The sequence below is a fragment of the Archocentrus centrarchus genome, chromosome 17 (genome assembly GCF_007364275.1).
Source record: "Archocentrus centrarchus isolate MPI-CPG fArcCen1 chromosome 17, fArcCen1, whole genome shotgun sequence".
Lineage (NCBI taxonomy): Eukaryota > Metazoa > Chordata > Actinopteri > Cichliformes > Cichlidae > Archocentrus > Archocentrus centrarchus.
Window position 1 is genome coordinate 33,064 of NC_044362.1, and position 24,447 is coordinate 57,510.

Here is a 24,447-nt window from a genome sequence, read left to right on the forward strand (position 1 = left end):
CTTCACGCGCTCGACCCTCCTAAAGCACTAAAGCACCTCCTAGCACTAATATATATAAGGATATATAAGGATGTTTTTTTATTTGAGTGTTTTTCATGGTTTTGTTGCCATTTCTGAGGAAGGTTAAATTTGAAATAAAAACGTTTAAATAATGTTGAAATAAAATGTTTAAATGTAGCATATTTTTCTCCTAGTCCTTATTTTAAATAGGTCAAAAAAAATTCAATAATTATCGATATCAACCGATATGAAGTACTTATATCGTGATACAGTTTTTAGCCATATCGCCCAGCCCTACCGGACGCGTTGCGTTGCGTTTTTGCGACTAAATCCTCCCTATATAACGCACAGGGAAAAAAAATGCAGTCGACATCAAGCGATGATGTAATGAGGTCCTGATGTTTCTAAACAAGAGAAGGAAGAAAAAGAGTTTTTGGGTTCATCCAACTCATAAGAAAGCAGCAGCAGGGAGAGTTCCATGTTTTGATCCCGGAGTTGAAGCTGCATCACTGATGCTTTCTCGCATATTTCAGGATGTCAGTTTGAGCTCTTGTTGGCAGAGTTGGGATCACATGTGAGGAGCCAGAGGATAATATCAGAGAGCCGACTGACCCGGAGCAGCATGTAGCTGTGTCTCTGAGGGAAAATATTATGATTTTTTTGTTCCCACATCACTGTATATTCAGTACATCGGTTCGTGTTTTGAGCTATTACCTCACATGCTGCTAAATGCAGCGCTCTGATTGGTCAGTCCTGTTTGTTCACTTGTGAAAGTCAGAAAAATCAAACTTGATCCGAAAAAATAAATGCCGCAAATTTGTCCTGTGAAATGACGCGGTCAGTGTGAATGGCTGCATTAAGAACAGGAGAGTCCGAAAAATATTTTTAACGCACGAAACATTCGCACGGAATTTACGCATCCGGTGTGAAAGGGCCTTTAGGAAGAGCCAAGACAACCTTCAAAGGAAGCCCAGGTGTACTTGTATCTGCAGTCTTATTCTTTTGGTTCTTGTCCACAGCTGGTGATCATAGGTGAGGAATATAGACTGACCAATAAATCAAACAGCTTTGCTTTTGTTTTCATGCTTAGCTCTCCCTACCACAGCAGACCAGTGCACTTGGGGCAGCCACTCATTCTCTAAACAGGTTGAGCACTCACTCTTTTTCTAGCTGACTGTCAGAATAGAGCAAAAGAGAAGAGAAAAATAAAAGCCCCCCCCCAAAAAAACCTCAAAAAGCCCAAACCTACCCAGTTCTTCTTCTGCTGAATAATAAATTCTTATTCAGGTTGAAGTCAGTAATGTCCAAATAAAGATGTCTGAAGTGTGTTAATGATGAAAAGTTTTCTTTTAATTCTATTTTTTTACAGTCTATATCCATACAATGTTTTGTTCTATGCACTTAAAGGACTTTGTCAAAAACACAGATAGATGCATTACTAGAAATTTAGGGTTCTATATCTAGCATGGAACCCTTGACTGGAGGAACCTAGGTCCACATTGTGGCTCAAACATTTTGAACCAAGTATTTGTTGAACAAAGTGCTCATTCATTGTAAACCCTGTAATAAAGACTGTTTTTAGACTGAAGTTAATACATTTTGAACATGTCATTTGGAACCAAAGCTTTGTAGCTTTGTAGCCTCATTCTCAAAGTCATGATATTTATCACTTGACCCTAACCAAATTTTGTAAAACTGAAATGTAAGACCAGACTAGAATCATTCATGAACTTGGTTATTATTGCTGTTTGTTTCAGAAGACTTCCCCAACATGACTTAATGAAACAGAGATTTAAGAAGCACTGGGTATTCGATTTATTAATGGCATAAAAACAGAAAAGGTGTTGGAATGAGAGGAAAGTGTCATGATACAATAGTGAGGCAGGCAAGATGTGGACCCAGAAATGCAGTACTCAGAGTCAGGTGTGAACTTGAAACATAGGTTTTATTGGTGACCAGAGGAAGGAAATGAACAAAACATGCTGAACTTAGCTAACACTACAAACTGGAACAGAATGGGGAAACTCACTGCTATGAGGGATGACACAACAATGAACTGAGGAAAACAAAGTGCTTACATACACACAGGGTAATTAGGGAAAACAGAACACAACTGAGGAGAACAGGTGAACTGAAAGATGCAAAACTCAATGTAGTGGCTATTTGTCTAAAAAAACAGCAAATCAAATGGCCACTGAGGCATCTCAGGTCAAAAATAACACAAAGTCCATACCAAAATGCAGTTGGTTCAGTTTATTCTCCATAATGCAGCAAACCTACGGATATAAACACCTTAGTCTGCAGCCTCTCTGTCACCTGGTAAAAAAACCATATGACCTCATGCCTGCTGACCCCTCCCACTTGATCTACTTATATAGATAAATTGCACACCAGCTCAGTCATAAACCCAAAAAGAGAACTCAACATTTTAATAGAAAAAATGAAAATAATCCACAAATAGCTCCAACACTCAATATTACAAACTAAGAATATAGAAGCAGACAAAGGGAATGACCAGATCAGGACCTCAGCAAAACCAAAACACACAAAACACTGGGCAAAAGGCCCAGGACTGCGACAAAAAGGACAGATTCTGGTTTTGACTAATGTGAGAATGGAGACATCAACACAGATTAGTCTGTTAAAGTGAGAAGAGCAGAGCATTCAGCAAACTCAGCTGAGTCAAGATGATGGAAGGAAATGATAACGGAGAAAAACAGAGAAATTTTAAAAGAAAAATTCCCTGTGAGAATATTAAAAAGACGATAGTGGCGGGGGGAGAGAGAAAGAGAGAGAGAGAGAGAGAGAAAGAGAGAGAGAGAGAGAGGTAAACAGAGAATGGGAGCATGAGAGAGAGGGAAGGGACCAGTGAGCTATCCCAGAGGATTTCAGGCTTGCAGAGGGAGCACAGTGCTGACAGAGAAACAGCAGAAGGGAAAATAGAGAGAGAAATGTTTTTATGCTTTGTGAACAGCCAATGCTTTTGACAATGATTACTACTGTTAACACAGGGACAATCCTGCAGTACACAGATAACAAGATCTGTAAAGGGACTAAGAAGAAGATAGATGAAAGCTGAAAAACAGATGCAAGACTGGAGAACAGCTGAGTGCACTGTGATGTGAAAAATAACAGAAGACCACAGGAGGTACCAAGGGTAACACAAAGCTAACGAGTCAACCTGACAAAACTTAAACATCTTCAACACTTCAGAAGAGCATCCAGAGACAAAGAGAGGAAAAAAAGAGAAGGAGACAGTAAAACAGTAAGGACAGACTCTCTTAATGTTACAAAAAACCAAGAAGACAGTTGGAAGACAAAACTTGAAGGATGCAATATAATTCTTCAGCGCTCCTCTTTACATAAGACCAACCAATAAAGGAGGGAAGAGGGACAGACAAGATACAAGTGACAGAAAGAATAACTACCCTGAGTTAAGAAGAAGACAGTTAGGAAGAAGAAAAGGATAAACAAAGGAGGGATCTACCCTAACCCTGGAGTGGCCAACCAGTATCCTGTTCAGCAGCAAAGATGTCCAAGTCCTCCACCCATCTGGGTCAACCTGGATCAGCAGGTTCTAAGAGCCCAAGCTTGAGAAAGGATCTGCAAGGCAATCGCTCATGCATGCTGCGGATTGGAGAGAGGCTGATGAGGGCGGGCAGTGAGGGTAACCTGGTCCAGAAACCAATTTCAGTGAGGGGCCAGAGCCAGACTTCTTCAACTGGATTAGGGCAAGGATCGAATAGCAGGACACAGTCTCCTGCCCTCGAGAACAAACCCAGTGAATGTACAAGAAATAACTCCAGCAAAGGTAGGTGACTTTATATGTCAATCTACCAGAGTGCTTTAATAATGACATATTAGATTTTCCATGTCTATCATTACAAACCAAAGAGGGAAAGATGAGAACATGATGATTTTCTACATCTATGCTTCTACATTTATCAGTTTGATCTGATTCTATCTGGGTTGTCTGTTGTACAATGTACAGTATATCTACTGTTTCTAACAATATTTTAATGATCCAGTAATCCAAAAGTGAACTCTTCATTATCCTTGCCCTAATCCAGTTCTGTGCCACGGTGTATAGAGGGAATATGTAGTTGTGTCAATGAGAATCTGTTGAGTCAAGAACATTTTAATAGTCCCTATTAATTCCCAGCATGCACAACACACATTAAAAATGATTTTAACCATCAGAGAAATGCTCCAGATATATTTCAGAAGCAGAGACAGAATGTAATAATAATAATAATAATAATAATAATTGTAATAATAATAATAATAATAATAATAATAATAATAATAATAATAATAATGACAGCACTGGTATAATAATATACTAATAGTATCAGTTATGATAATAATAAAAATAACAGTAACATTGTAACAATGATAACTTATTGGAATAATAAACAGTTTTGATAATGTCAATCATAATTGTGGCATAAGAGTATGCATTTTGATTTGTATATACATAACTACATGGAGACTGTGTAATGTAACTAGTCTGGTGTGGGGTTGCTGCTGTTATAGAGCCTGATGACAGTGGGCACAAACAAACATCTGACGTGCTCAGTAAAACTCTTCAGTGAAATGAGCCAATGAGCGTCCCAGCTGCCTCAGCTCCTCGTGTAATGGGTGAGAGGGATTGTCCAGGATGGATTCTGTCTTTAATCCTCCTGACTGCCACCGACTTCACAGTGATCAATTCCAGACCCGCTACAGAGCCGGCTTTCCTCACCAGCTTGTTCTGTTGTTAGAATGTGGCTAACTGACAGCCTTATTGGAGAATGACCTCATAGGTGAACATTATTTTTGTATTTTAAATTGAAAACTGCAGCAGTTTTCAAAGTATTTGCTGAAATTATAATTTTTAATTTTGCAGTGTTTAATTTATTATTTAAAATTCAAGTTTCAGAAAGGATATTTAATATAGTCAATCTGGGGGAAGAGATAGATTATTCTTTCCCATGTTACCATAATAAAATAAATCAGAGTTTGATCAGGCTGCTGACTGTTGCAGTTTCCAGTGATGCCAAAACTCCAGTTGTCTGTATTGGTTCAAATAGTAATCCCCATCTTCCATTAGTCCATTTTAGCTGCCAGAGGGTGAGGTTCAGAGCTATATGTGTGCAAGCCATTTGGTGTCACAGCCCATTTCAGTGATGACGGGTAAAATGTTCCCTCATCAAGTTAAAAAATATGTGTGTGCAAGTCAGCTTCCTCTGTTCTTGGGAAAATAGACCTCATTATTTTCATTTAGTGCATGCTACTGTTTGTCAGATATTGGAAGACTGGGGAGGGGGCCAGGACAAGGCGGGAAAGTTGTCAGTATTGTTTTAGTTGGTTCTTGTCTTGGTGCCCTTTTTGTGTGTTTTGGTACTGTTTCCATGTCAAAGTCTAGCAGACTAAGTCTATAGTCATAGAGATCTTATCAACCTAGGTCTATGGTACAACCAGTGATGTTAGAGTAATGTGTTAAACTAATCTGACCACTTTCTTTGGTAATGAGTAATCTAAGGAGTTACTATTTCCAGTCCAGTAATCAGATTAAAGTAACTTATCCAAGTCACTGTGTGTGTCATGGATGGCCGCTGTGCAGGTAGGAAGGAGGACCCCAATATGCAGACTCGGGATGAGTGTAGTACTCTCACACACGTTTATTTACAAAATCTGACAAAGTCACAACCATGAGCTCTCCCCGGAAAAACACCAGATGGGGGAGAGACGCGAAACAGACCAGACTTCATACACGAACAGGACTAGGCACAGGACAGCGGACAACAACCATCAATGACGTGACAACAAGCATGGAAAACACAAGACTTAAATACACAGAAGGTAATGAACAAATGGAAAACAGCTGGGAGGGAAGTACAAGACATAAACTAAACCCAAAGCACACAGTGTCACGGCTGGCCACTGCGCAGGTAGGAAGGAGGATCCCCATTGGTACAAGATGGCGGCGCGCACAGACGCAGCGGCTCACGGCTCTTCCTTTCGGTGCTCTTTTTTGTACTTTTTGTTTTTCATATTTGTTAGTTTTGGTGCATTTGTCTCTGCAAACAACTGCTACACACGCCAGGATCTTGTGGACATTGGCTACCGGCACAAGATATCAGTATCGAGTGATTTTCACTACACTCATAACATCCCAGACGCTATAGCGAGACCGCCGGGGGCTCCGTGGATTGTTATCGGGTCTGGAAGGCGCCGCCGACGGCGGAGGGAGAGGAAGCAGAAGTGGGGCTGCAGGTCCGGCTTTATGCTGAAGCTGAAATGCCAACCACACAGGCCTCCTCTGCCGAGCCTGTATCTCTCCAACGCCAGGTCCATGGTAAATAAAACGGACAACCTAGAGAAGAAGAAGAAGAAGAAACAGCCTTTATTGTCCCACAGAGGGGAAATTTGGGTTAGAGCTGGCTGTAAATCGCTATGTTCGTGACTGCTGTGTAATGATTATCACCGAGACCTGGCTAAACCCCCACATTCCCGATGCTAGCGTGCAGCTAGCAGGCCGCACTCTGCTACGCGGAGATCGGACCAAGGACTCGGGTAAGAGCAGGGGAGGGGGTCTCTGTATTTACGTGCATGAGGACTGGTGTAACAACAGAACAATCATAGACAAACATTGTTCCCCAGACCTCGAGTACATGTCTGTAAGATGTCGGCCTTTTTTTCTACCCAGAGAGCTAACAGTAGTGATCGTCACAGCTGTGTATATAGCTCCCGATGCTAACGTTAGCATGGCGCTCTCTCTCCTGCTGAACGCCATTAACGAACAGCAGCGGGTCCACCCCGACGGTGTTCTTATTATCGCGGGAGACTTTAACAAGGCCAACTTAAAGGCTGTACTCTCGAAATTCCACCAACATGTCAAATGTTCTACAAGAGGGGAGAACACTCTTGACCATGTTTACTCCAACATTAAGCACGCTTACACAGCCAAACCCCTCCCCCACCTCGGCCAGTCCGACCATCTTTCCCTGCTGCTCACCCCAGCATACACCTCCCTCAGACGGAGAGCCAGGCCTACTGTAAAAACCATTACAACCTGGCCTGAAAACGCACTCTCCGACCTACAGGACTGCTTTGCATACACAGTCTGGGACTTATTCGAACACGAGGACCTAGAAACATTCACAGGGACGGTACTGGACTACATTAAGTTCTGTATCGGAAATGTGACTGTTAGCAAAAACATCCAGGTTTTCTCTAACCAGAAACCCTGGATGAACAGCCAGGTCCGTTCACTCCTCAAAATCCGTGATGCTGCCTTCAGGTCAGGCGACAGAGCTCTGTACAGGGCTGCTCGAGCTGACCTGAAAAGAGGAATTAAAAAGCCAAAACGGACTACAGGAGGAGAATAGAGTCCCATCTGTCCAGCAATAACACACGGGAGGTGTGGCAGGGCATTCAGAACATCACAAACTTCAGAGGCTGTGATGTGACTGCAGGAGACCTGAGTGTGTCACTAGCAGAGGAACTTAACTGTTTCTTTGCTCGCTTTGAGACACCTCAGGACCACCCATCTGCTCCAGTCCTGCCCCCCCCACCAGGCTGCACCCCACTCACTGTCCAGGAGCATGAGGTACGGCGCGTGCTCCTGGCAGTGAACCCCGGGAAGGCTGCCAGACCAGACGGAGTACCTGGCAAGGTGATCAGAGCGTGTGCCCACCAGCTCACCCTGATTCTCACCAGGATTTTCAACCTCTCCCTGGCCCAAGCAGTCATCCCCCCCTGCCTAAAAACAGCCACAATCATCCCCGTGCCCAAAAGGTCATCTGTCACCAGCCTAAATGATTACTGCCCTGTGGCTCTCACACCGGTAATCATGAAGTGCTTTGAGAGGCTGGTTCTCCAGCACATCAAAGACCATCTGCCCCCCACTTTCGACACCCATCAGTTTGCATATCGTGCAAACAGATCCACAGAGGACGCCATCGCTGTAGCTCTCCACTCTGTGTTGAGCCACTTGGAGCAGCAGCAGAGCTACGCTCGCATGCTCTTTGTGGATTACAGCTCAGCGTTCAACACAATCATCCCGGACATTCTCACCACCAAACTGCACACCCTGGGCCTCCCCCCTCTCACATGTTCCTGGATCAAGGACTTCTTAACCAACCGGCCCCAGACTGTGAGACTTGGCCCCCATCTCTCCTCCACCCGCACACTGAGCACTGGCTCCCCACAGGGCTGTTTGATTTTCTGTTACATGGCACTGAACAGGAGTGGCCCTCCAATCTCATTGTACATCCTGTATAATGACAATAAAGGCATTCTATTCTATTCTATTCTATTCTATATGCAGACTCAGTGCAGGTGTAGTACTCTCACACACGTTAATTTACAATATCTTACAAAAGTCATAACCATGAGCTCTCCCCGGAAAAACACCAGATGGGGGAGAGACGCGAAACAGACCAGACTTTGTACATGAACAGGACTAGACACAGGACAGTGGACAACAACCATCAATGACGCGACAAGCATGGAAAACACAAGACAATATATACACAGCAGGTAATGGGCGAATGGGAAACAGCTGGGAGGGAAACACAGGAAGCACAACTAAACCCAAAGTGCACAGACAAAAGACCTACCAAAATAAAGCAGGAAAGAACCGAACAGAGTACACAGAGATTAAACACCTAGGAACACCACATAAACTTGGGGAGACAAGAACCACAATAAACAGAACTATACATGACACAAAACACTGGGCCACCAGCTCAGGACCATGACAGTACCCCCCCCCCCCCTCCCCCCCTCAAGGGCCGGCTCCCGACGGCCGCAACAGGAACAAAGAAAAACCAAAACCAGACCAGGAAGGGAGGAGGGGGAACTGGACAGAGAGACCAAACCAAACAAAACCCAGGAGACAAAACAAATCAAACCAGTACAGGAACAAAACAAAAACACAGGACCAAAACAAAACTCGACGGCACAAGGCCGGAAACAGTCCAAAACGGGGCATCAAAATGAGGCAGAGCAGAGGCGAAACAGTCCAAGGAAATGCCCCGACCAAGAGCAAAAACAAACCAAAAACAGCAATCGGCAGGGGGGAAAACAGTCCAAACAAAAACCAAGTGAAGAGGCAAAACAGTTCAGGGGGCCTGCCGGGACAGCCACAGCGGAAAACAGACAGTTCAGGGGTCCGACCGCGCTCCCAGCGGCGGTGGTGACAAACAGACGAAACAGGAGGCCGACCGCGCTCCCAGCAGTGGCGGCGACGAGCAGATGAAGCAGGAGGCCGACCGCGCTCCCAGCGGCGGTGGCGGCAAGCAGACGAAGCAGGAGGCCGACCGCGCTCCCAGCGGCGGCGGCTAAGAGACGAGACGAGAGGCCAACCGTGCTTCCAACAGCAGCGGCGACGAGCAGACGAAACAGGAGGCCGACCGCGCTCCCAGCGGCGGTGGTGGCGAGCAGACGAAGCAGGAGGCCAACTGCGCTCCCAGCGGCGGTGGCGAAGAGACGAGATGAGAGGCCAACCGTGCTTCCAACAGCAGCGGCGACGAACAAACGAAGCTGGAGGCCAACCACGGTCCCAGCGGCGGCGAGACGAGACAGGAGGCCGACCGTGCTTCCAATGGCAGCGGCGACGAACAGACGAAGTGGGAGGCCGACCACGGTCCCAGCGGCGGCGAGACGAGATAGGAGGACGACCACGCTCCCAGCGGCAGCGACGAGACAGAAGAGGAGGCTGACAGCGTGGCATGCAGGAGGCCCGGACCGAGCAAGACCCTCCTACATGGGCCCTGGCTGAGCGGGACCCTCCGGAAGCTCGGACTGTGAGGGACGCACAGGCTCTGGCGCAGGACGCTCGGGCCGAGCGGGACGCACGGGCTCTGGCGCAGGACGCTCGGGCCGAGCGGGACGCACGGGCTCTTGCACAGGACGCTCAGGCTGAGCGGGACCCTCCGGACGCTGAGGCTGAGCGGGACGCATGGGCTGAGCAGGATGCACGAGCTCTGGCGCAGTACCTTCTGGCTCAGGGTGCTCGGGTTGAGCGGGACCATTGGGACGCACCGGACGCTAGGGCTGAGCGGGATCCTCCAGCGCGGGCTCTGGCTGAGCAGGACCCTCGGGACGCTCCGGACGCTCGGGCTGAGCGGGATCCTCCGGATGCTCGAACACTGGATGCGCAGGCTGGGGCTGCTTTGCAGAGCGCGCAGCCATCTCCTCCGACGACTGGGGCTGCTTAGGGCATTGTTCGGGTGAGTCTGATGGTGAGGATGATGGTGACAGGGGAGCTGACTGGTACTCTGACTCAGAGACTAGAGGCTCTACAGCAGCCGATGGAAGAGACTGGGGCTGAGAGGGAAGCTGCTGAGACTGACATTAGAGGTGCTGGCAGAAGCTGAAGGGTCGCTGCAGCTGACTGAGATTGAGGGGAGATGGCTAGAGCTAACATTGAAGACTGTGAGGTACCTGGTGGTGCTGACACGGGACTTTGACTGTGTGGAAGCTAACAGGACCGAAACTGGCTGCGTGGAAGCTAACTGAGAACTAGGGAGAGCTGACACTGGGGAAGTTGACGTGACCGGAGCTACAGAGGGAGCAGGAGCTGAGGGAACTGGGACCAAAACCGAAGTAACTAAGACAGGAACTGAGGGAGCTGAGACTAAAGATGGAAAGACTGCAGATGAGGAGATCAAAACCGAACTGACTGGAGGGTCCAAGGGGATTACGGAGCTAACTGACGCTAAAGCAGAGGGAGCTGACTGAGAGCGAGGGAGAGCGATTGGACCTGGAGCTGACTGAGAGCGAGGGAGTGCTACAGGAGCTGCTGCTGACGGGAACGCTACAGGAGCTGCCGCTGACGGGAACGCTACAGGAGCTGCCGCTGACGGGAACGCTACAGGAGCTGCCGCTGACGGAAACGGAGCAGAGACTAAAGCTACAGCTGGGGACGGAGCGGAGACTAAAGCTACAGATGACGACTGAGACTGAGAGTGAGCTGGTGCTACAGCTGGCTGAGAAGGCTGGGAGTGAACTGGCGCTACAGCTGGCTGAAAAAGCTGGGAGTGAGCTGACTGTGACCCTGCTGCAGCTACAGCTAACTGTGACTGGGACCATGTGGAGTGTAGCTGAGGCTTAGGGCCTGCTGCTGCTCCAGGCGGTGTGGAGCGTGACTGTGGCTTGGGGCCTGCTGCTGCTGCTGCAGGTGATGGAGAGATAGGCTGAAGAGGCACTGCGGACGACACTGAAGACTGCTGTGAAGGCTTGGACCTGGCTGCCCCCACCCGCGGAATAGGAATGGGTGCAGCGGTCAGCCCGTCCGTGGCTGCCCCCACCCACAAAACAGGAACAAAGCCAACAGTCTTCGAACTCCCAGTTCTTTCTGTGGCTAATTTCTTAGGAGCCAGTTCAGGGGTGTCAGAATGAAAGACCTCTATGACAAAGGCCCTAACTAGGGCAGGAAGAGAGTCCAAAAGCCAGGGATGTACTGACAACAGATTACGTAGCCTCTGCACTATAGCTTCCCTTTGCCTTTCACAATGATGTTCAAGCCACAGATCACACAGCTTATAAACAAAGTTACACACATCCGACCGGGAGTCCTCAGCAGGGAAAACAGTCTTTGAAGACAAACATGAAACGTCTTTATCCTTGGCTGTCAGTGAAACCGGGAATTTGGGGCTTGGTTTTACAGCCTGCTCAAAAAACTTGTGTCCTTTAGCGGCTACTTTGTTCGGCACAATGTCAAAGAACTCAGTCTTTGCATTAACAGGCAAGGCAAAAGAGTTACTCACGGAACCTGTTGACTGAGTATGAAGCGGTGACGGCTGTGTGGAATCCCAAGGCTGTGGTGACCGTCTCCGCGGTGTTATACCCCTCTGCTCCTGTGGCGATTCTCTCTGATGCTGCCAGGAGCTTGGCCTTCCTCCCTCAGCAGCAGGCAGCGATGAAGCGGAAGCGCTGGGAGGCCAGGGACCCCTGTGTCCCAGGAATCGGTAAAATGACTCCTCTGGAGTCATTCCGGGCGTCGGCTCCGGGGAAACGTCTCTTTGCTTCCTCCGGGATCTCGTCCTCCGTTGCTGTGGCGTGGAAAACCGCAGTGTGGACGAATCATACTGCTGCTGCCGGGGACTCCCCTTCCTCCATGGCTGCGTTGACTGCTGAGGAAGGGAGGGGCCAGTGAGCGGAGTGGCAGGTGAGCGAGCGGCAGGAGACAAGAAAATTCCGCCAGTGCGGATAGCCTGCGGCTCAAGCGGAGAAGGTGAGTGGCGTCACCGGGAACCGTTCCAATACGCCAGTCCTCCCCGAACCAGGCAAGTGCCACTGTGAAGGCGGTAGTCTGCGGGATCCATTCGTGGTTGCGTCATTCTATCATGGCTGGCCGCTGCGCAGGTAGGAAGGAGGACCCCAATATGCAGACTCAGTGCGGGTGTAGTACTCTCATACACGTTTATTTACAATATCTTACAAAAGTCATAACCATGAGCTCTCCCCGGAAAAACACCAGATGGGGGAGAGATGCGAAACAGACCAGACTTTGTACATGAACAGGACTAGACACAGGACAGTGGACAACAACCATCAATGACGCGACAACAGGCATGGAAAACAAAAGACAATATATACACAGCAGGTAATGGGCGAATGGGAAACAGCTGGGAGGGAAACACAGGGAGCCCAACTAAACCCAAAGTGCACAGACAAAAGACCTACCAAAATAAAACAGGACTTCATGATCATGTTCAAGAGTGAGGGAAGAAGAAACCAGGAGCTTAACAGACGGATTTGTGCAGCATCTGCAGTGATGCACATACTATATGGTCTGTTGTGGTAAAGACAGAGCTGAGTGTGAAAGTGAAGTTGGTGAATGACTCATCTATGTTGCTATCCTCACCTATAGTCATGAGCTGTGGGTAGTGACTGAAAGAATGAGATTGCTAGCAGAAATTAGTTCCTGTATGGCTGTGTGGGCTCTTCCTTAGAGATGGGTGAGGAGCTCAGTCATTCAGGATGGACTCAGAGTGGAGCCATTACTCCTCCAGTTGAAGTGGCTCAGATATCGCACTAGGATACCTCTGGGACACCCCCTGGGTCCCAATTGTGATGAGACCCCAGGGCAGACCCAAGACACCCTGTAAATCGGATAATCTCAACTAGCTTGGGAATGCCTTGGTTTTCCACCAGAAGTGCTGGAGGATGTGCTATAACTGTCATGGCACAGTAAGCGAGTGGACTCAAAACATGGACCCCTGCTAATTATATTTACGATTCCAACAGTTCAGAACAAACAGGGCGAGTTCTGTCTTTTTTGAATAGTAAGTCCATAAACAGCTGCTCTCTCTCGCAAACAGGCAGGGGTCCAAGTCACACAAAACAGGCAGGTCAAAAACAAACTTCTCAGTCTCTCATCTTTCTGCTTCTCTTTCTCTGGGAATGCCAGGGAAATCTGCATAGAGGAAATGCACAGGTGAAATGGCAGGTATTAATTCTGACAGGTGAACAACGTTGTCACTAAGGTGAGTCGAATAACAATCCAGCATTGACTAAAGGTCACTGCTCTATTTAAGTAGCAGCCAGACAAACAGATTGCAAACAGGTGTGCTTCAATGGCAGCAAGTGGTCTTTGAAGAATAACAAAAAAGTTGTTAAAAATATGTGTTTGATTCATTTGACAGGTATCTTTCAGCAATGGCAGGTACCAGTCACCCTTCCCTGTGAAAATCAGTTTTGTTTTATTTTGAAAAATTTGAAACAATGCACAATAAATATTTTACCAATTAAAAATAATAAAAACTTGAGAATTCCAACTTTAGCTCATCTTAAACTTAATCCACATGAAGTCTAAAATGTCACATGTATTTGTGTGACATTTTACCAAAGAAAAGTAGAGGTTCAGCAACATGAAGGATCTACAACATGCACAATAAAGTTACACATAGTAAGTGTGTGTGTGTATAGTATTCACTAAGATTTCCCCTGGTCAGTGGTAGTAGCTTTTTCTGTGCTGTCATACATTCCTGTGTGGGGAGTTGGAGTCCAGCAGTATTGTCCAGCTAGTCCCTGTAGATTACAGTCCACTGCTGATTAGTTACATTCCCTCTCGTATCATCACATTCCACCCTTTGACTATGAAGTGAAACTAATCTCTCTGTGCTTGCCATTTCAAAAGTTAGAGGGAAGAGGAAGGCACGGAGCAAGAGTCAGGGAGGGTTGGGGAGAGACAGAAAGGCAAATGGTGTGATAGCTAAAGTACTGTAATGTGCTTTCACAAACTTACCATGTAGAAAGGTGTTGAGAGAGGTTTAGGGTTTTGCAGTTGTTATAGTTGGTACTGGCCTGTGTGTAGGTTGTTGACGATCACCACAGTTAGAGGGAAGAAGCTACTGCTGACCCCAGGAGAGCATTAGAGTTTAGTGGTGGGGTTTACTTCAAGATTTCTAAGGATATTTCAGGTGGACCAAGCTTCAAAGGTGTGGTATGTAGAGGGGAGTAGGCTGTTTTGTCTCCTGTAGGTTCTTTTGGGCTGAGACATTAAAGTCCAGATAATAGTGCAATTTAGGATGTTGTCAATGGGGCTCTTTGTAGAATGTCATGTTTGAAGAAGCCTCCAGGAAATCTGCAGAATTTGTTATAATGTCCTCTACAGTGACCTGAATGTGTGTGTGTGTGTGTGTGTGTGTGTGTGTGTGTGTGTGTGTGTGTGTGTGTGTGTGTGTGTGTGTGTGTGTGTGTATGTGTGTGTGTGTGTGTGTGTGTGTGTGTGTGTGTGTGTGTGTTTGTTTAACTAGCAGAAATAATATTTTCCATGGCTATTTTGTCTCTATCCTGCTTTTGCTACCAGGGCCCTATTCCAGGAAGCAGGTTCAACAAACTCTGAGTTTAAAAATAGACTTGTTGATCAACTCTGAGATCGGCAACTCTGAGTTTCCCATTCCAGAACAGCTAATCAGAATTGCTTCAATCAACTCTGAGTATGTTCACCCTGAATTAGCACATGCGTGAGTAAGGAAAGCAAGCCATCATCATTGATACACCAGGAGTCACCATTGCAACGGGTAAAGAGCGAAGCCTCCATTTTAATCTGATGGCTGGAGGATCGCACATGTCAGTGTGGAGCATGACGAGTCACTTTAATCAGCCTGACCCACTCTGACATTGTCATAAAATCATGTCATAAAATATATAATTTCTTTTATAATGTCTGCTGTCATCATTTACATAACTTGAATCTTCATCAGATGAAGGTGAATCCTAATTTTACATTTGATTTAAAAAATCTAATTATTCAGCTGCAGCCTGATGGACAAACTGCAAACTGCTGCAGTTTATGACAGTTCTGTTTATGGCCATTTAATTGTTTTAATAATTAAATAATAATAATAATAATAATAATAATGGAATCTATTGATGGAATATCAACTTCACTTTATTCATTTTTTAAATGGAGAATTTCATTATTTCTGCCATTACTGGATGAAAATGAGTAATGAGATTTACTGCTTTAATGTTTCCAGTTTAACCATTTCTAAACTAATCTAAGATCAGCTTCACTGATAGATGACAGCTCTCTGACAGCCACAGCAGAGATGTTTCACTGAGTTACTGTTAAAGGTCACTTTAAAACCATTTAGTTCAGTTTTGAAGTCTTGAAATCATTTCAGCGTTATCTTGACTCAAACATTCACATGTTCTCCAGGATCTCCAGGATCCAAATATTTTTCCATCAGTGAGCTTTTCCAACACGACCAATGATCGACCATTGATCATTGATTAGTGTGTTCTGTGTCTAAAACTTCATACAGATCAGTGTGATGTAACAGTGATGCTACAGTAACTACAGTAAATGTTTCAGAGGAACTGACTGATGGTCTGACAGCTGCAGCTGCGCTCATTATAAATCCATGACATCATCGCTGTCTCCATCCTTACAGCCTTTTTTCTGAATTCGCACCTCTGATGCTCTGACAGCCACTTTATGAAGGAGGAAGTGAATCGGAATGTCAGACAGGTGGTTCAGGTGCAACAGGAGAGGAGGAGTCAGAGAGACACTGAGAGTTTGCTGGCTAAAACCTGCCAGGTTAGGTTCCCAGAGTCTGTTACCCTGGTAACTGACTCAGAGTTGGAGTTAGCTCTCTTTCTGGAACATTGTGTGGTTTTCTGATCAACAATGATCAGAAAATGTGTCTTTCAACAAGACACATTTGCATTTTTGAAAACTATGACTAGCTGTGATCTAAATATCTATTGAATATTCACTTTTTGAACTGAACAATCTGATTTTGGACCTAATGTTTGGACATTATTTATACATTTTTGTAGACCTCTAATCAAAAGAAAACTGCTGACACAAATTCATGGTTGAAGCTCGGTTGAACTGAAGTCTAATAGCATGCCAAACCTGTGCAGAAAAATGACATTTTCTTAAAGGCCATGACTAACCAACCAGATTTAGAACAGAAAATACTGTCCACAGATGCCTGGTGCTTTGTGAGTGAACAGTGTGGATGACATCAAACTAGAACTGCAAAAGTGCACTTAGTGAAATAATAGAGCATAAATTAACATGAAAAATGTATTTGTGAATTATGTAGCAAACAGAGCTAAGTTTTGATTTATTCTGTCTCACATAAACCTGGTTACAGAAGGATGAATATGTTAGTTTAATCCAGGGCTTCTCAAATAGTGGGGTGCGCCTCCTTGGGGGGGGGGGCACGTCTGACCCCAGGGAACATGCTTTTTTTTTTTTTTTTGCCAAACAGAGTTTCAAACTGAATAGGCATGTTTTAATAGATGTTTTTTCAACTTAAGGTTGATATTAAAAAGTGAATAATTTGTTAATTGCATTATTTGTGAGGGTTCTTTCATGTCAGAACATTGTTTAATTAAAGAACCATTTCCATTGCCAGCCAACCTACATAAATGCATTTTTGACCACTATTAAATGTTTTTGACCAATAAAACATGTACTTGTGTGTGCTGCTAAATTATTTTTGTGCTCCTGAACTATTTAGCTTGCTAATACCTGTGTGGCCACCTGATAAAGTAAACATACAGCCCTGGAATGACACGGTCATTATGCTTGATAAAAAAACTCTAGTGATTTTGTTGGGTGGTTTGCCCACATCTTATGATTATTAAACATATCCATCCATCCATTCTCTTCTGCTTATGCTGTTCAGGGTCACGGGGGGTTGGAGCCTATCCCAGCTGTCATAGGGCAAGAGGCATGGTACACCCTGTACATGTTGCCAGCCTGTCGCAGGGCCAACACAGAGTGACAGACAACCATTCACACCTATGGGCAATTTAGAATCACCAATTAACCTAACCCCAGTAACCGCATGTCTTTGGACTGTGGGAGGAAACTGGAGTACCCGGAGGAAACACACACAGACATGGGGAGAACATGCAAACGCCACACAGAAAGGCCCAGGCCAAGGTGATATCAAACCCAAACCTTCTAGATTTCATTCTAGTTGTGAGGTAGTAGTGCTAACCACCACGCCACCAGGCTGCCCTTGTTAAGCATATACATATGTAAATTATACATGCATTAATAAATATAGATAGATAGATTTATTACAGACTCATAGTCCACATCACATAAAAAGAACCACAAAACAATCAATGATAAAAGGAAAAAAGAAAAAACAAGGGTACATAAAAAAACATAGGTGTACGCGACACTATTTTTTTCAAGAAAAATTTGAAAAAGAAGAATGTGCTGCCACAAGGTTAATGTTCCCGGTTTCACTCGTGTCCGTTAATTCAAAGAGGAAAAACTTCCACAGTACTCTGATGTAGAAAGGAAAAAGAAAAAGTTTATTTACAGGTTCACATCCTTTTACAAGAGCCTCCAGGCCTAAGTTTTCTCCACATTAAACAAGACTACGGTAGCAAAACTGTGTGGCTCTGTCTTACGCTGCTGCGCTATCCTGCCCTCCCCGCTCCCTCTCCCGTGCTGCACTTAATTTGCATAAACTCACGAAGTGACGAGCTTGAACAATAACCCTATTCACAACAAGATCCCAATATGAAAACAGGAAGGTAGTAAAATAATTTTACTTAAATTTTAACCTTAACATTACTTATTAAATTACTATTTAAACAAAATAAGGTTTACAGGAAAATAAATACTATATATATAACCTAACTTAACTTGGCTCCCACAAAGAAAGTAAAAGATCAAATAGCATTTCTTTATGTTTTGGATCTGTCAGGTTTCTGATATTTGTACCCCTAACAGTAAACTCATGCCTACGCTCTTGTGGAGAGGGGCTGGATTCTGTTTCAGTCTGGAGTTGCTTGTGGAGAGACGCAGTGGGCTGGGGTGGGTATACTTGTATCCCCCTGGATTGGTGCCTGTACATCTGAGTTTTCAATGGTGGATGAGTGGGTTGTGTCCCTGCCCTATATGCCAGGGAATGGGAGTGTTGTCTGCACTTTTGCAAACAATCATTTATTCTTAACAATTGTTAAGAATAAATGATTTATTAGATAAAGATCTATATTGTCAGGAGTGTCTCATCCTCACTTCCAGATGTTCCACATATTCGCAACTGCAAAGTGACAAATATAACCCATGTCTAATCTGATAAATTCCACTGGAAACTTAAGTGCTTTGGTCAAGGGCACCTTAATGATGATAATGAGCACAGTTTATTCACTTGCCCAAACCAGTCATGCACTAACTTTAAGCAATTTTTTCTTTACAGTTTTGCTAAAAAATCATGATTCATTGCTCTGCCTTACTATCGTTTTTTTTTTTTTTTTAACCTTATATTGCACATCAAAACTTAACTTTTCCTGAGCAGGTGATTTGTTGTGACAGCAACAGAATGATTTAATCTCAGGAATCTTCCAATACATCCATCAATCCTTTCCACTCCAACTTCCAATCCCTCAAGCATATTATGCATCTTCACATACTACCCTCAGCATGTTTTTGTATTCTTTTTCTGTTCTTTTGTCTCACAGTCAAAATCTGCTGAAGTGCGCCTCACTGAGCAAAGACAGCCCCGGGAAGTGGCTGCTTGGTCTGCAAAACATCTAAAGAGTTTATTTTTGATCATTCCTGCTACATGTTGACCTACATGTCTCTGCAAATATGACTCTTTTCCCAATGCTTATTTTCTAAACATGGCCACGATCTGTTGTTTCTGTAAAAACATTTAATTGAATGTATCGCAAAGACGCTAGATGCCACACATCAATTAGTTAAACTGCAGGAATGTCTTAAAGACATAAAGGCCTGGATGACCTCTAATTTCCTGTTTCTACATTCCAAGAGACCAGGAAGCAGAGTTGCAGTCTTACACGCCTCTCTGCAGCTTCTCTCCTCCTGCCATCCCCCCAAAACCCCATCCCCATAGAGTCGGTGCCTGCTCCCAGACCACCAAAAAACAAAGCTAAAATCAGCAAAAAGCTATTTAAGCATAAAAATTCAAAAACAATAAATAATACAGCTTCATCAACTGCACCAAAAAATAAAACAATTAAATGTGGATTATTAAACATTAGGTCTCTCTCTTCCAAGTCCCTGTTAGTAAATTATTTAATAATTGATCAACGTATTGATTTATTCTGCCTTACAGAAACCTGGTTACAGCAGGATGAATATGTTAGTTTAAATGAATCAACACCCCCGAGTCACAGTAACTGTCAGAATGCTTGAAGCACAGGTCGAGGAGGAGGATTAGCTGCAATCTTCAATTCCAGCTTATTAATTAATCAAAGACCCAGACAAAGTTTTCATTCTTTTGAAAGCCTGACTCTTAGTCTTGTCCATCCTAATTGGGAAACTCAAAAACACGTTTTATTTGTTATTATCTATCGTCCACCTGGTCCTTACTCAGAGTTTCTGTCTGATTTCTCAGACTTTTTATCTGATTTAGTGCTCAGTTCAGATAAAATAATTATAGTGGGTGATTTTAACATCCATGTAGATGCTGAGAATGACAGCCTCAACACTGCATTTAATCTATTGTTAGATTCAATTGGCTTCTCTCAAAATGTAAAGGAGCCCACCCACCACTTTAATCATACTCTGGATCTTGTCCTAACATATGGCATAGAAACTGAAGACCTAACAGTATTCCCTGAAAGCCCCCTCCTGTCTGATCATTTCTTAGTAACATTTACATTTACTTTAATGGATTACACAGCAGTGGGGAATAAGTTTTATTACAGTAGAAGTCTTTCTGAAAGTGCTGTAACTAAGTTTAAGGATCTAATTCCTTCATTGTTATGCTCTTCAGTGCCATGTGCCAACACAGTGCAGAGCAGCTACCTAAACTCTGCTCCCAGTGAGGTTGATTATCTCGTCAATAGTTTTACATCCTCACTGCGTATAACTTTGGATACTGTGGCTCCTCTGAAAAGGAAAGCTTCAAATCAGAAGTGCCTGACTCCGTGGTATAATTCACAAATGCACAGCTTAAAGCAGATAACCCGAAAGCTGGAGAGGGAATGGCGTCTCACTAAATTAGAAGATGCTCATTTAGCCTGGAAAAAGAGTTTGTTGCTCTATAAAAAAAGCCCTCCATAAAGCTAGGACATCTTACTATTCATCATTAATTGAAGAAAATAAGAACAACCCCAGGTTTGTTTTCAGCACTGTAGCCAGGCTGACAAAGAGTCAGAGCTCTGTAGAGCCGAGTATTCCTTTCACATTAACTAGTAGTGACTTCATGGATTTCTTTACAAATAAAATTTTAGACATTAGAGAAAAAATTATTCATAACCATCTCAAAGATTATTCTTCATGTTCGGCTGCTTTCAGCACTGCTGGTATTTGTTTAGACTCTTTTGCTCTAGTTGATCTTTCAGAGTTAACTTCAATAGTTACTTCCTCCAAACCAGCAACATGTTTGTTAGATCCCATTCCTACTAGACTGTTCAAAGAAGTCTTTCCAATTATTGATGCTTCAATCTTAAAAATGATCAATCAGTCTTTATTAGTTGGCTATGTACCACAGACCTTCAAGGTGGCTGTAATTAAACCTCTACTTAAAAAGCCATCACTTGACCCAGCTGTCTTAGCTAATTATAGGCCAATCTCCAACCTTCCTTTTCTCTCAAAGACTCTTGAAAGAGTAGTTGTAAAACAGCTAACTGATCATCTGCAGAGGAACGGTTTATTTGAAGAGTTTCAGTCAGGTTTCAGAATTCATCACAGTACAGAAACAGCATTAGTGAAGGTTACAAATGATCTTCTTAGAGCCTCTGACAGTGGACTCATCTCTGTTCTTGTCCTGTTGGACCTCAGTGCAGCTTTTGATACTGTTGACCATAACATTTTATTACAGAGATTAGAGCTTGCTATAAGTATTAAAGGTACTGCACTGCAGTGGTTTGAATCATTTTTATCTCATAGACTCCAATTTGTTCATGTAAATGCGGAGTCTTCTTCACACACTAAGGTTAATTATGGAGTTCCACAGGGTTCTGTGCTAGGACCAATTTTATTTACATTATACATGCTTCCCTTAGGCAGTATTATTAGAAAGCATTGCATCAATTTTCATTGTTATGCAGATGATACTCAGCTTTACCTATCAATGAAGCCAGATGACACACATCAATTAGTTAAACTGCAGGAATGTCTTAAAGATTTTAAGGCCTGGATGACCTCTAATTTCCTGCTTCTAAATTCAGATAAACTGAAATTCTTGTTCTCGGCCCCACAAATCTTAGAAACATGGTGTCTAACCAGATGCTTACTCTGGATGCCATTACTTTGGCCTCCAGTAACACTGTGAGAAATCTTGGAGTCATTTTTGATCAGGATATGTCCTTCAATGCACATATTAAACAAATACGTAGGACCACTTTTTTGCATTTGCGCAATATTTCTAAAATTAGAAACATCCTTTCTCAGTGATGCTGAAAAGCTAATTCATGCATTTATTACTTCTAGGGTGGACTATTGTAATTCATTATTATCAGGCTGTCCTAAAAGCTCCCTGAAAAGCCTTCAGCTGATCCAAAATGCTGCAGCTAGAGTACTGACAGGGACTAGAAAGAGAGAGCAGATTTCTCCCATATTGGCTTCTCTTCATTGGCTCCCTGTTAAATCTAGAATAGAATTTAAAATTCTTCTCCTCACATACAAGGTCTTGAATAATCAGGCACCATCTTATCTCAAAGACCTCATAGTACCATATCACCCCAACAGAGCACTTCGCTCTCAGACTGATGGCTTACTTGTGGTTCCTAGGATACTTAAGAGTAGAATGGGAGGCAGAGCCTTCAGCTTTCAGGCGCCTCTTCTGTGGAACCAGCTTCCAGCTTGGATTCGGGAGACAGACACCCTCTCTATTTTTAAGATTAGGCTTAAAACTTTCCTTTATGATAAAGCTTATAGTTAGGGCTGGATCAGGTGACCCTGAACCATCCCTTAGTTATGCTGCTATAGGCCTAGTCTGCTGGGGGGTTCACATAATGCACTGTTTCTCATTCACCTTATTTACTTTGTTTATACTCCACTCTGCATTTAATCATTAATTGATATTAATCTCTGGCTCTCTTCCACAGCATGTCTTTCTCTCCCCTCAGCCCAACCGGTCGCGGCAGATGACTGCCCCTCCCTGAGCCTGGTTCTGATGGAGGTTTCTTCCTGTTAAAAGGGAGTTTTTCCTTTCCACTGTCGCCAAGTGCTTGCTCATAGGGGGTCGTTTTGACTGTTGGGTTTTCTCTGTATTATTGTAGGGTCTTTACCCACAATACAAAGCGCCTTGAGGCGACAGTTTGTTGTGATTTGGCGCTATATAAATAAAATTGAATTGAATTGAATTCAATAAAACTAAAATTCTTGTGCTCGATCCCACAATTCTTAGAAACAGGGTGTCTGACCAGACACTTAACTCTGGATGGCATTACTTTGGCCTCCAGTAACATTGTGAGAAATCTTGGAGTCATTTTTGACCAGGATGTGTCCTTCATTGCACATATTAAACAAATATGTAGGACCACTTTTTTGCATTTGCCCAATATTTCTAAAATTAGAAACATCCTTTCTCAGACTGATGCTGGAAAGCTATCCATCCATTCCATCCATTCTCTTCCGCTTATCCGGGGCCGGGTCGCAGGGGCAGGAGCCTAAGCAGAGAAGCCCAGGCTTCGCTCTCCCCAGCCACCTCCTCCAGCTCATCCGCATAACTGCAGAAGCAGCCCCGATCCGTCTGTCGATCTCCCGCTCCCTTCTCCCATCACTCGTGAACAAGACCCCGAGATACTCAAATTCCTCCGCTTGGGGCAAGAACTCGTTCCTGAGCCGGAGAGGGCACTCCACCCTTTTCCAGCTGAGGACCATGGTCTCAGACTTAGAGGTGCTGATTCTCATGCCGGCCGCTTCACATTTGGCTGTGAACCGTTCCACTGCGAGCTGGAGGCCATCCCCTGATGAAGCCAACCGGACCGCATCATCTGCAAAGAGCAGAGATGAGACTCTGAGGCCACCAAGGAAGAAGCCTTCTGCCACCTGGCTATGCCGAGAAATTCTGTCCATAAAAATTATGAACAGAATCAGTGACAAAGGGCAGCCCTGACAGAGTCCAACACCCACAGGAAACAAATCCGACTTATTTCCGGCTATACGGACCAAGCTCTCACTGCGGTTGTACAGAGATTGAATGGCCCGCAACAACGGGCCAGACACCCCATACTCCCGCAGGACCTCCCAAAGGATACCCCGAGGAACACGGTCGAATGCCTTCTCCAAGTCCACAAAGCACATGTAGACTGGTTGGGCAAACTCCCACGCACACTTGAATATCATTGAGAGGATAAAGAGCTGGTCCATCCGAAAGTCTTTTTCCATAGCCTCACAGAACTCCACCCACACCCGAGTTTTGCTTCGGCCACTGCCCGAGCTGCATTCCGCTTGGCCTGCCGATACCTGTCAGCTGCCTCCAGAGTCCCACAGGCTAACCAAGCCCGATAGGACTCTTTCTTCAGCTTGATGGCTCCCTTCACTTCCGGTGACCACCATCTGGTTCGGGGGTTACCACCACGACAGACACCAACCACCTTGCAGCCACAGCTCTGAGCAGCAGCCTCAACAATGGAGGTGCGGAACATGTTCCATTCAGACTCAATGTCCTCAGCCTCCCTCGGAATGTTGTCGAAGTTCTGCCGGAGGTGGGAGTTGAAGATCTCCCGGACTGGGGCTTCTGCCAGGTGTTCCCTGCGCACCCTCACAATATGTTTAGGTGCACCAGGTCTGTCCAGCATCTTCCCCCGCCACCTGATCCAACTCACCACCAGGTGATCAGTTGACAGCTCAGCTCCTCTCTTCACCCGAGTGTCAAGAACATACAGCCGCAGATCTGGTGATACGATTACAAAATCGATCATCGACCTGCGACCTAGGGTGTCCTGGTGCCATGTGCACTTATGTCCAAACATGGTGTTCGTTATGGAGAAACTGTGGTTTGCACATAAGTCCAACAACAAAACACCATTCGGGTTCAAATCGGGCAG